Raw genomic sequence first — 11,470 nt, 5'->3', positions numbered from 1 at the left:
CACACATAACCGCTAGTCTTCCTAGCCAGTCCACCCTGGAGATTCTGTCTAGCCCTTCCAAGGCTAGATTTATAGGCAATCACCCCACTTGGCTTTTATGTAACTTTCTGGGGACTTAACTGAGTCTTTGTGCTTGGATGACAAGTGCTTTAACCATCAAGTCATCTCCCCAGCTTGTTATTTTGAGGCAGGGTCTCTCATCAAAGCAATCTGGCCCAGAACTCACCAAATACACTAGGCTCCCCAGCCAGTGAGCCTCAGTTCCCGCTTCTCCATTGCTGGGATGTTTGCATTTGAACTCAGGTCTTCATGCTTGCATGGCTGAGCCATTTTTCCAGCTCTCAAAGCCCCTATTCTTGAACCTATCATTCTCTTGTCTTCACGACTGTGGTGATTTGAATATTCTTGGCCCAGGGAATGGCACTATTAGAAGGTGTGGCCTTGTTGGAGTAAGTATGGCCTTGTAGGAGGAAGTGTGTCACTTGGGGGTTGGGGGTCTTTGAGACTCTCCTCCTGGCTGCCTGGAAGGGAATTTTCTCCTGACTGCCGTTGGATCAAGATGTAGACCTCTTGGCTTCTTCTCCAGCACCATCCGTGTCTGTCTGGGCTTTGCTATGCTTCCTGCCATGATAATAAGGAACTGAAACTCTAAACCTGTAAGCCAGCCTCAATTAAATGTTGTCCCTTAGAAGAGTTGCCTTGATCATGGTATCTCTTCTCAGCAACAGAAACCCTAAGACAACAACCTATGTCAGGGATTGGCAAATTACAGTGCATGGGACAAATGTGTCATGTGGCCAGATGTCTGTTTTAAGGCATTTGATTGGCTAGCCATGTTAGTTATCCATGCATTGCTGATGGCTTACTGTCTCTCTCCAATGACAGAGGAAATTGATACAACACATAGGGTATGACCCACAGTGCCTGTGACCTTTACTACAGGCTCTTGGGCCAGCCACCGTCTGTGACAGATGTTTGAAGCACAGGACAAGTTTATAATTCCCAGCCAAACCCAGAGCAAAAGGAACGCATAGCCCATAGAAGGTGAACTTGAACTCACGATCCAATCTCCACTCGAATGTTGTAACTCAATCCATGGCCTGCGTTCACTCCAGGGTTACTTATTTCCTCTGCCTAGATTTCATTTTGATGCCAGATTTTTCTGATCTGTTTTCTTAAGAGCAGAAGGTCTTGATCCCAAAGCCCTGGGGCCATCACACTGCTCCCTGTGGAGTGGGGTGAGGGAGGCCAGCTGCAGGCCACCTTCCGCTCCAACACTGTGGGAGGCCTGCGTGGAAAACCTCTAGCCCCTGCTACTCAGGGGGTGTGTCAGCAGCAGGAGGCTTCCACCCATCCCTTCAACCATCCACCAAGAAGCTCTTGCAGAGGTCAGGAGGGAGGAGGGAAAGGAAATGCCAATCAACTCATCAAAGCCCCGCCTTCCTGTGGCTTCCAGGCCAGGAGCTTAGCTTGAGCATCCTTGACCCACCCGCAGGGGCCCAGGGAAGGGCAGGCAGGGAAGTGCATTTGGTAATGATTCTGGATTTCCTGTTTTCCTTCTGTCCAGGGGGCTTGGGGATATGCTAACTCACATTAGATGTGTATACATGCATACTACATTTCTTCTTGTCTCGACTCCTGCTCCCTGCCCTCCTCCTGTTCCTTCTCCTCTTCCTCCCCTTCTCTGTCCTCCTCTTTTGCTAGTTTTTTTTCTCTTTTATTTGAGTTCTTTGTTAATTGATATAATAAAGTAAAAGAGAAAGCCTTCAGCTCCCATGCCCCTCCCCCTGAAAATGTGTAGAAAGGAAGAGTGAAGGTCAGGAGAGGCCAGCGGGCCCCACCTGGAGTTCTCGAGTTTGTCTTGTGAGTCGTGGAGACTCTGCATATACACAATGGTAAAGAGACTCAAACATTGATTCAATGCTTGCTGCCTGCATGGGGCAGGAAGGCACGGCCATGCCATCTTGGGCGCTCGAGAGAGTTCTGTGGGTAAAGCACTTGCTGTACTCGTGCGAGGACCTGATTCCCCATGTAAAGCCAGATGTGGTAGTGTAGTCCCAGCATCTGTAATTCCAACTCTTCCCAGAGAAGGTTGGAGGTAGGGGAGAATGGCGGTAAGTCTGTGAGCCAGTGGTCTATGGAGTATGTTTCTCAAACATGGTGGGAGGGGAGGACAAATGCCTGAGGTTGTCCTCTGACCTCAAAAATGTGTGCTATGGCATGCACCCCCTACACATGTCCATGTACACACATCATATACAAACATGTATGTACATCGTACACATACATGTATGCACCCATCATATAAATACACACAAGAGATGAAACAATAAAGAAAGAAGCCTTGGGAAGGGTAGAGAAAAAAATAGCATAGGGGTAGTAGGAAGAGGGAGAGGGGCGAGGGAATATGAAATGGGAGGAGAAGTAACCGGAGGGGAGGGGAAGGACCAGGGGTCAGAAATCCTTTGGCTCAGGTTTCTCTTGAAAGCAGTATTGGGTTGTTTTAAACATTCAGGACATCTGTCGCTAACTAACGCAGTGTATAATAAACCTGGGCATCGCTGCCTAGCCCGCTGCGTGCTGTCCTGGGTCTGCAACCTTCTTACCATACCAGGTAGTGCTGAACTCTGGGGCAGCCCCTCTTTTCACCTTGAACGCAAAGTCTTAGATGCAAGAGGACTGGGACACAGAAGCCATCCCAATCAGACCACCCTGCCCTCTTCATGTTCAATGAGTGCTTTGATCCCTGCAAGGGGGGAAGCTAGAGCCTTTCCTTGTAACACCTTTCAATGCCCCACAACTCCCTGCGCCTTGATGCACTGTCCTCTACTTGTAAAGAGCAGGATGTTTCTAGTTGGGCCCTTTCTTTTCACAATTGAGAGTTGGAAAGAGTGAAGCATTCTGGGAATGGGATGGATTTGGTTTGGGCTCATGGCTCAGGTTTTACCTACTACATGTGTGTCAGGGAGGTAGCCTCAGGATCGACAGAGTAGCTTGCTGTCATCTGCTGGTCATGGAGCCTGGCTTGGGGGTGGAGTGGGGTGTTGTGCTATACTGTGGCTAACCCCATATCCAGGGCCACAATGTGGTCAGTCTTGCAGACTTTATTGGCTCTGATAGATAGCTCAATCCAAGGCCAAGCTTCCTGCCTTACTCTGCTCATACCTCAGGAGTCTCAAGCTGGGTGGAGAGACTGGCAACACTTTGTTGGCCTCTCCTGTCTCTTCTCATCCATTGTTCCAAGAGTGAGGCTGTAAAAGTTCTCAAAGATGCCGTGAATGCTGACATCGCTTGAGAAATGTCTACCCACCTGGCCATTTCCCCAGCTCCCCTTCTTACTTGTAATGTTGACATGGGAATCTCACAACATCATCCAGACAGAGCCTGAACTCACTCTGTAGGCCAGCAATGCTTTGAACTGATTTCCTGCCACAGTCTTCTGGCCAGCATCACAGGCTGATACCACCAGGCCCCACGACGGAGGTCTTTTAGATTTGTGTGTGCAGGATTTTAGGTGCTGACGGAGCCAATGCAGGCCAAGGCTCCAGGAGCAGAGAGCAAGCAGGAGGGCCAAAAACACTCTGAGGAAGGAAGAGAGATGTTTCACAGAGTCAGAGCTCCCATCAGGTTGGAGTCCTCTGTCCTTACCTCGAGATGGACAGTGTGGCGATGTTTCTGCAAACAAATAGCTCCTGAGGAGTCCCTGCAGTGCACACTGGAACTTGCAGCCTAGCGAAGCCCAGCCACGCTGTATTGGAAAGGCATCTCTTTTAAGCCCTAGATTAGTGGTTCTCAACCTAGGAGTCATGACCCCCAGTAGGGGCTCACATACCAGCTATTGTGCATATCAGGTATTTACATTATGATTCATAACAGTAGCAAGATTACAGTTATGAAGTAGCAACCAAAATAATGTTCTGGTTGGGGTCACCAGAACACATTAAAGGGGCCCAGCATTAGAAGGGGTGAGAACCACTGCCTGGGTTTTCTCCAGGAATAAATGGATCTCCATGCTTTCATTAAAAAACACTGTGTATATATGCATATGTAACAGTTGTTCAACTCAGTCTTCATGCGGAACTCCTAATAGATGGGACAAGGGTTACATTTGACTGTGATGGGTGCCTTTGGATCCCTTTCCACCAACTAGGCTGCCTTGCCTAGCCACAATGGGAGAAGATGTCCCTAGTCCTACTGCAATTTGATATGCCAAAGTAGGTTGATAGCCATGGAAGGCCTTCCCTTCTCTAAGGAGAAAGGGAGGAAGGGAGGATGGGGGGAGGAGAGATGAGAGGGGAGGGACTGGGAGGAGAGGAGGGAGGGGTAGATGCATTCAGGATGTAAAGTAAAATTTAAAAATACTGTAAAAAATAATGTGTATGGTGTGTACACACACGCATTCTCATGGATATATGTGCACACACATATACATTATATAAATTTTTAGCATATATATATATATATATATATATATATATATATATATATATATATATCTCATACAGAGGCATGAAGTCTTTACATAAAATGATATCTGGTCTCCCTAGTAAAGTGACCAGGCCATTCTGATTTACCCAGGACTGTCTTCATTTTAAAATAAACCTTGTCTTTCTCAGACCTAAACAAATTGGGAAAGCCAATTACCCTGGAGCCAGGCCTGGCATCTGTCACCTCCCGACCCCAGGATGAAACTGTAAATGAGGCAGTGTTTTTGCAGCTACAGGAATGGAGATGTCCAGAGCACTGTTGGAGGTGATGCACTTGGTCGATCTTGGGCTAAAAGTGATGCTCATGTGTTTTCCACAAGGACACAGTGGACCTTGCAGATGCAAACTACAGCCCTGTTGATAGCCCAAATGACTGACAGTGCTTACCCAAGGTTGGAAACAATCATCTTCAGAGGGCAAAACAGAGGCCTGGGAGAGGTGGACTTTCTAGATGGTTCATCCTGGCTGGGTCTCCAGCTTTGGCTTCTAAGCAGGACCAGGACTTGTCTCCAGCCACCTGGCATCCCTGAGTCCCTTCACAGTCTCTAGAGTTCTAGCCTCCTTGCCACCCTCGGCCACACAAAGGTCTAGCCGGAGGAACTGCTGTGGGTGCAACCAACCTCAGCGTGTCCCCTCCAGGCTGCAGACTAGACTGTCCCTCCAGCTGGCTCCTCCTACCCCCAGTGTACCCTCTTCTCCTCAGAAGGTTCCAAACAGGTTCTCCTGGCCCATCTGCCAGACTTGCTTGGGGCCATTGAGCCTAGCCAGGAGCAGACAAACAGAAAGACTAAGAGAACTAATTGCTATTTTCTCTTGTGCAGTCCTTTTAGCCCTGCCAAAGGAGGATTCTCATGCTGTAGGGACCCTAATCCTGTGCTGATACCTGGAGGTATCCCAGACACTGAATCCTTCTTGCTCATTATCATGGGCCTGCTTCCAAAATCTGTCCCCTTCCAGGATTGTCCCCCCCAACCCCCCTACTGCTCCCCTGAGCCTTCCAGTTCAGGTTTCTTGGATGCCACTTAGACAAAAGGACGGATAGGTTTTTACCTGGGGCCTGCCAAAGCTAAAGAGATAGGAAACCAGGCCAGGCCATTCCATCCCCAGAGAACAGTGAGAGAAGGGGACCTTTGGGGGAGTTTCTCACTTTCTAAACAGAGATCTGGAGTGGAGACTTCCCTGAGGACAGAGGCCTGTCTCCCTCGAGCTTCATGTCATGAGCGATAAGCAAGAGTTACTGAGAATAAGAAAGCAGTTGTGGTTAGCTTTGGGGACAATTCTCCCAGGCCACTGGGTCCCTTTCTGAGAGGGAAAGCAAGGCCTTTGCCTGTTGCCTGTGCAGCTCAGCACCCCCTCTGCAGCCCCACTTTGCCCTCCATCCTGTTCCCATTGAAATAATCACTGGGTAGGCCCAGCCTGGTTGTGTTGCCATGACAACTGCTCTAATTTCTTTTAATCCCAGTGTTCCTTCCTAAAGGGACCTCCCCAAGCACCCCACCCCCACCCCCACCCTAAACCCCTTGCAATGTGTTTTAATTGTAATGACTCCTGGGTTCTCAATAGGTAATGACCGAGTGTGGGGAGCCAGTGTTGGCCTGGCTCCATCCCCAAAGCTGCTTGCCCAGAGGCGCCAGGCAGGGCTCTGCCCCCCAGCACGAGTCCTGGAGAAACCCTGGGCAGGCTGGAGCAGGGTCTTGCCCATGGGGTGTGTGGCCTCAGTGCTAATGAAGACAAGCAGAGGCCTGAGGGGCCTGAAGGGTTAGGCTCTGTGAGGTTCATGCTCTGAGGTCAGTTGATGGCATGTGGCTCCCAACCGCATCTTCTCTCTCATCTTGAAGGGAATCCACGCACCACTGCCTGCTCTGGCCCCAGGCAGTCACGCTACTCAATGCCTCAGGGTTGTCCCCCCCCTCCCTGCCCCCCCCCCCCACTGTAGCTCGCCCTCCTCCCAGCATTCCTGAGACAGACAGGACTCCCTACACTAAACGCAGCTCCAAGGAAGTCTTTCTGGCAAGACAGTATTTGACAGTGCTATTTATTAATAAAATCAGGGTCCTAAGAAGTTTAAAGAAATAAATGTAACTGTGGAGGTCCAGAGCTATCACTTAAACAAAAATATAGCTTGGTGGATAAAGCTCTTGCCTCACAACTGTGGGAATCGATGTAGGGAGAGCATTGGTAATCCCTGGGCTACTATGGTGAGGTAGAGACAGGAAACTCCTGAGCCAGTGAACAAGAGACCCTGCCTCTCTGACCTCCACGTGTTCATCATGAGGCATGCCCAATGGTACCACTCACACAGGCATCAAGAAGCACGTGGATGGATGGATAGATAGAAGGCACACGCATGTGCACACGTGCGCGTGCACACACACACAAGCACATGCGCATGCATAGGAAGGAAGGGAAGGAAAAAAGAAAGTGTCCAGAGTCCCACATAACCCCAGAGTTCACACCCTCTCGCAGGCCACTTCAGGAGACTCAGATGTGCCCCTTGAGCAGCCAGCAGGCCACAGCCTTGCAAGCACCCTGGAATCCTCACTTACTCATTCCCCGCCCCCCCCCCCAACCCCCTGCAAGTTCCGGTTTGCTTGTGCTTGCTTTTCTAACTGGCTCCGATGCCAGCAGCCTCTCCACTAACCACGGAGCAGTGGAGCAGTTAGGAGTAGCCCTGTCCTCTTCTGAAGGAGCTTGCCTGGGAGATGGAAATGCCCCAGTCTGTGCTACCCAGTGTGTTACAGAGCCCTTCCCCCATGAGGGCTCACTTTGCCAGCCTTACGAGTGAGTTGAAATGTGGTTAGGGCAACCAAAAAGGGAACTTTCAATGGTATTTGACGTTTGTAAAAATTTTAATAGCTGCATTACCTTGGCAGCCACCATACTGGGTAACAGAATGCTCCATTGTGAGGTGCAGGCTCTGGACTTTACATGGCCTCTCACTGGGAAGACAATGCAAACCTGAGTGCAGACAGCCTTGGATCTGCTTCCTGGAGACTCTCGTCCCGGGAGACCTGCACTCAGGAAACCCATCTTCCTGGTCTATGCACGTTCTATCTCTCTGGCTGCTGTCCTTCAATGGACTGCTGAGAAGCAAGCAGAGACTCAAGCAGTTTGCCTATGTCTAGGGGAGATAGCTTCATCAGAGGGCCCAAGGGCCAACGCAGGAACCCTCACCAGAAATAGGAAGGTGTGGGGAGCTTGTCCAGGCAAGGTGGCACACACTTGTGATCCCAGCATTGGGAAGGTGGAGACACGAAGATCCCTGTGGGCTCCTGGTGAGGTAGCCTAGCCTACTTGTTTCAATGAGAGACTGCTGCCTCAAAACCAAAACAAAACAAAAAAAAAAAAAACCAAAACCAAAACAAAAAAACAAACAAAAACCCCAACAACAACCCCCCTCCCCCCAAAAAAAATCAAAATAAAAAACCCTGTAGGTGGGTAGTGCCTGAGGAATGAATGTCAGCTAAGGTTGACTTCCACATGCATGCAACGAGCATATGTACAGCTTCCTGTACACACGTGAGCACCTCTACGTGTACACACACACACACACACACACACACACACACACAGAGAGAGAGAGAGAGAGAGAGAGAGAGAGAGAGAGAGCCTAAAATCTGCCCAAGGCCTGAAAGAATTCACACAGTCTTGGGGAAGTGAGTTCCACTGAGTTCACAGGGCCACCAGAAGCCATCAGGTGCTGCCCCAGACAGCTCATTCCTTCCCAGGGATTCCAGCAGACAGGTTTCGGTTGGCGTACCAGTGTTGCAGAGTCCCTTGGTCCCCATCTGTTCCTTCCCTGGCTCTCCCAGGCCACGCTTCCCCTTCTCACACTGAAATATTAGATGTTCAGTTGGGAGTCCAGCAGCAACATATTTCTGAAATTGTGTGTGCATTTTTTTTCCTTCTAATTTAATGTGCCAGACAAGCCTCCGTGTAATTAAAACCAGAAAGGGACCAGACTTAGACAGAGATTTGAAGGCTGTAAAATTCTAGGACAGGTTTATGTAAAGCAATTAAAAAGGGAGTTAAAAATTGTTAAAAAATTAAACACTAATTACTTTTTTCCCCCCTCCTCTCATTTCTGCCGAGTTGTTCTGGCCACGGAGCTTGAAGAAAAATATAAAGGGGGAGGGGGAGAGGGGGAGTTTCGCTTCATTGTTGTAAATCATCATCAGCCAAAGCTTCTCCAAATGTTGCAGCCGATTCCATCTGCTGTCAATTAGCCTAAATCATGCCTTTTCAATTAGAGTGGCTTAGAGAAGTCTGGTAGCGAAATGTGCATGGTGTGTGTGTGTGTGTGTGTGTGTGTGTGTGTGTGTGTGTGTGTGTGTTGGGTGTGCCATGAGGTGATTGTGGGGAATGGGAGAGGGGTAAAATATGATTTCAAGCTGCGAAGTGGAAATATCTTTTAAAAGGTGCAGTCCTAGTTTAGTGTTTTCCATATAAAAAATGGGCTATTATTTGCCATGCTGTGGGGGCACAGGGAAGGGTGGAGGCAAAGTTGAGGAGGTGAGCCGTGGAGCTGGAGCCCAGCTCCATCTGAGCTAGGTGCGTGCCCAATACCCAGGGTTCTGGCTGGGGGCTGTCTGGCGGGGTGTTCTGAGACCACCGGGCTGTGAAGAGTCCAAGTTGGGGCAGAAGCGGTGACTCTACACCAGAAGGGACTTGGGATATCCACATGGGCACAGTGTTTCTTTCTTAGAGATGGCATGGGATGAATATTGGAACCTGTGACTTAGAGAAAGTCTATACTATGATGGAAAGATTATGCATTCTTGAGAAGGCCGGTGAGGACGGAGTGAGGTTAAGGTGCCCTTGTCACTTAAAATGTTCCTCCAGTATCCGAGATGGTCCAGGCATGGCCCCAGCAAGGGTAAAGGAGATTCCAGTCTCTGAGGACTTTTTATGGGGGCATCAGTGTCCGATTCTCTCTTGGCAGACGTCAGGTTGAGGACTGGTTCACCTGCAAGCCAAAGTAGTTTTTCCACGGACAGGTGTTTCTGTGGTTGTGTCTTCGCTCTGGCTGCTTCAGTACTACCTGTGGCTCTCCCCCCCCCCCACCCAAACCCCCCATCCTATGGTGCTCCCATGTCCCCTAGCTCCTGGCTTCTTGACAGATATTGAGGTGGGCTATACCTAACAGACAGATGAAGCTGTAGGTGGTAGTCTGTGTGATTAAAACACACCTGCCTTTCCTAGCCCTGGTAGAGGAATTTGTGTCATTCTTAGCTGGAGGAAGAGGTGGAAGGTGAACACGTCGTCGTGTGCACATGTGATTGATGCTTATACTTCCAGCCCATCCTCCCCTGCCTGCCTTGAGCCACTTGCCCGTCAGAAAACCTGCTCCTAGGCTGAGGGTAAGAGGAGGCAGTGCAGGCAGGCCTGATCGTAGGACCTGGGTCTTTCAGAGTCAGGTCTACGTTGATATTAATGATAGGAATGAGAGCTTTGATGAATGGAACTTTTAGGGTATCTGAGCACCCAGCCTCAACCCTTTACCTATATAATTCCCCCTTTTCAGTCACCGACGCAGGATCACACGAACCCAGACTGGATCTGAGCTGGCTTGCAAGCCTGGAACCCTCACAGTGAGTGGCCTCCAATAAGTATAAGTCTATGGCTACGGATACGTGTGATTAATCTTTATCTTGAACATGATTGGATTTGGAGTTGCCCAGGAGACAGACCTCTGGGTTTTTGTGAGGCTTTTTTCAGAGAGGTTTAATTGGGGAAGGAAGACATGAAGGTGGGTGGTACCGTCCGGGAAGCTGGGGTGCCATTCTGAATAGAAAGGAGTGGGGTGGGCAGCAGAGAACTCAAGCTCACAGCATCTTTCTGTCCACGGACACAGTGTGATCAGCCTTTGTCACACCTCTGCCACAGTGACATGATGGGCTGTGTCCCTTCTTACACTGAGAGCCAAACCAAGCCCTTCCTTTCTTTAGTGTCTTCTGTCACAGCGAGGAGAAAATGAACTAACACACTATGCTTCCAAATCCGGCTTTGGAAGAGGGTGTCTGTCGGCGGTGGAGAAGCACCCTCGGAATTATTTACCGATGGTTTGGGTGGAATTGATGTACCAGCTTTGGATCGGTGGATCTGGATACACGTCCTTGCTGTGTACCTGCGGTATCTGCAACCATCACCTTAGCCCATCTAAAAAAAAAAAAGAAGAAGAAGAAGAAGAAGAAGAAGAAGAAGAAGAAGAAGAAGAAGAAGAAAAAGAAAAGGGCTAACCTAACCTAACCTCCCTGGATGGCTGATGTTTTCCATGTACCATGAGTGCCCGGCTTTGTAAACACTGGGCGCCAGAGACTCCTTGCTGGTGGCCTAGTTCCACGAAGCTTGACCTGGTTTTTCCCCCTGGATCATAGTTTGCGATTTTCTTCATGACGTGGTTGTAGGCCTTTTTGAAGTGATCTACCCTAAACAAACCATGAGCAGGAAGTCTTCCGTGGAACAGGACCATACCTTTAAGCGTTAGGCCAGTGTCCTCCATCCAGGAACTCCCAACTATTCTGAACTTCCTTCTCCCAGAGAAAGATCACCTGGGGCCTCTGAGGACTCCTGCCTTCTGTAATGGTTAGAAAGAAAAGTGGATGCTAACCTAACCTGTGTTCTCTGACCATGGCTCCTTCAGGATGTCTGATGGCCTCCTGGAGAGCCCAGAGGAAGGAAGGGCCTCCTGCCTTGGTGTAGGGTAGCCCTGCCAGTTTCCAAGCAGGACGACCTTAGTCTGAGCCCCTTTAATCCGACAGCTGAGTGCAATGAGCCAGGGACCAGGCCCCAGAGGCGGGCTTTTGTGCCAGGCACTGGTGTTCTCTGTCCTCTCTGGGTGGTAGGGAGGTGGCTGCCTGGCACTTCAGAGCTGGCAGAAGATGGGAAACAGAATGTGGAGGCACAGGCTTCAACTGGTTGCCCACTTCTTGGCGGGACCTCTGTTGGTCTGAGCCCATCAGGTGAAGGCAGGTTGGAGAAGC

The 11,470-nt window shown here is 49.7% G+C and overlaps 1 annotated feature.

Annotated features, from left to right (window-relative positions):
- Positions 8,145–9,473: an enhancer, noted in NCBI's record as "VISTA enhancer mm636". NCBI's record gives its function as "enhancer in: limb[6/9] | branchial arch[3/9] | nose[4/9]" and the evidence as "EXISTENCE:transgenic organism evidence [ECO:0001131][PMID:17130149]".

The sequence above is a fragment of the Mus musculus genome, chromosome 11 (assembly GCF_000001635.26).
Source record: "Mus musculus strain C57BL/6J chromosome 11, GRCm38.p6 C57BL/6J".
NCBI classification, from domain to species: Eukaryota; Metazoa; Chordata; class Mammalia; order Rodentia; family Muridae; genus Mus; species Mus musculus.
The sequence above is the reverse complement of the archived record's forward strand: the minus strand, read 5'-3'. Positions and strand labels throughout refer to the sequence as shown.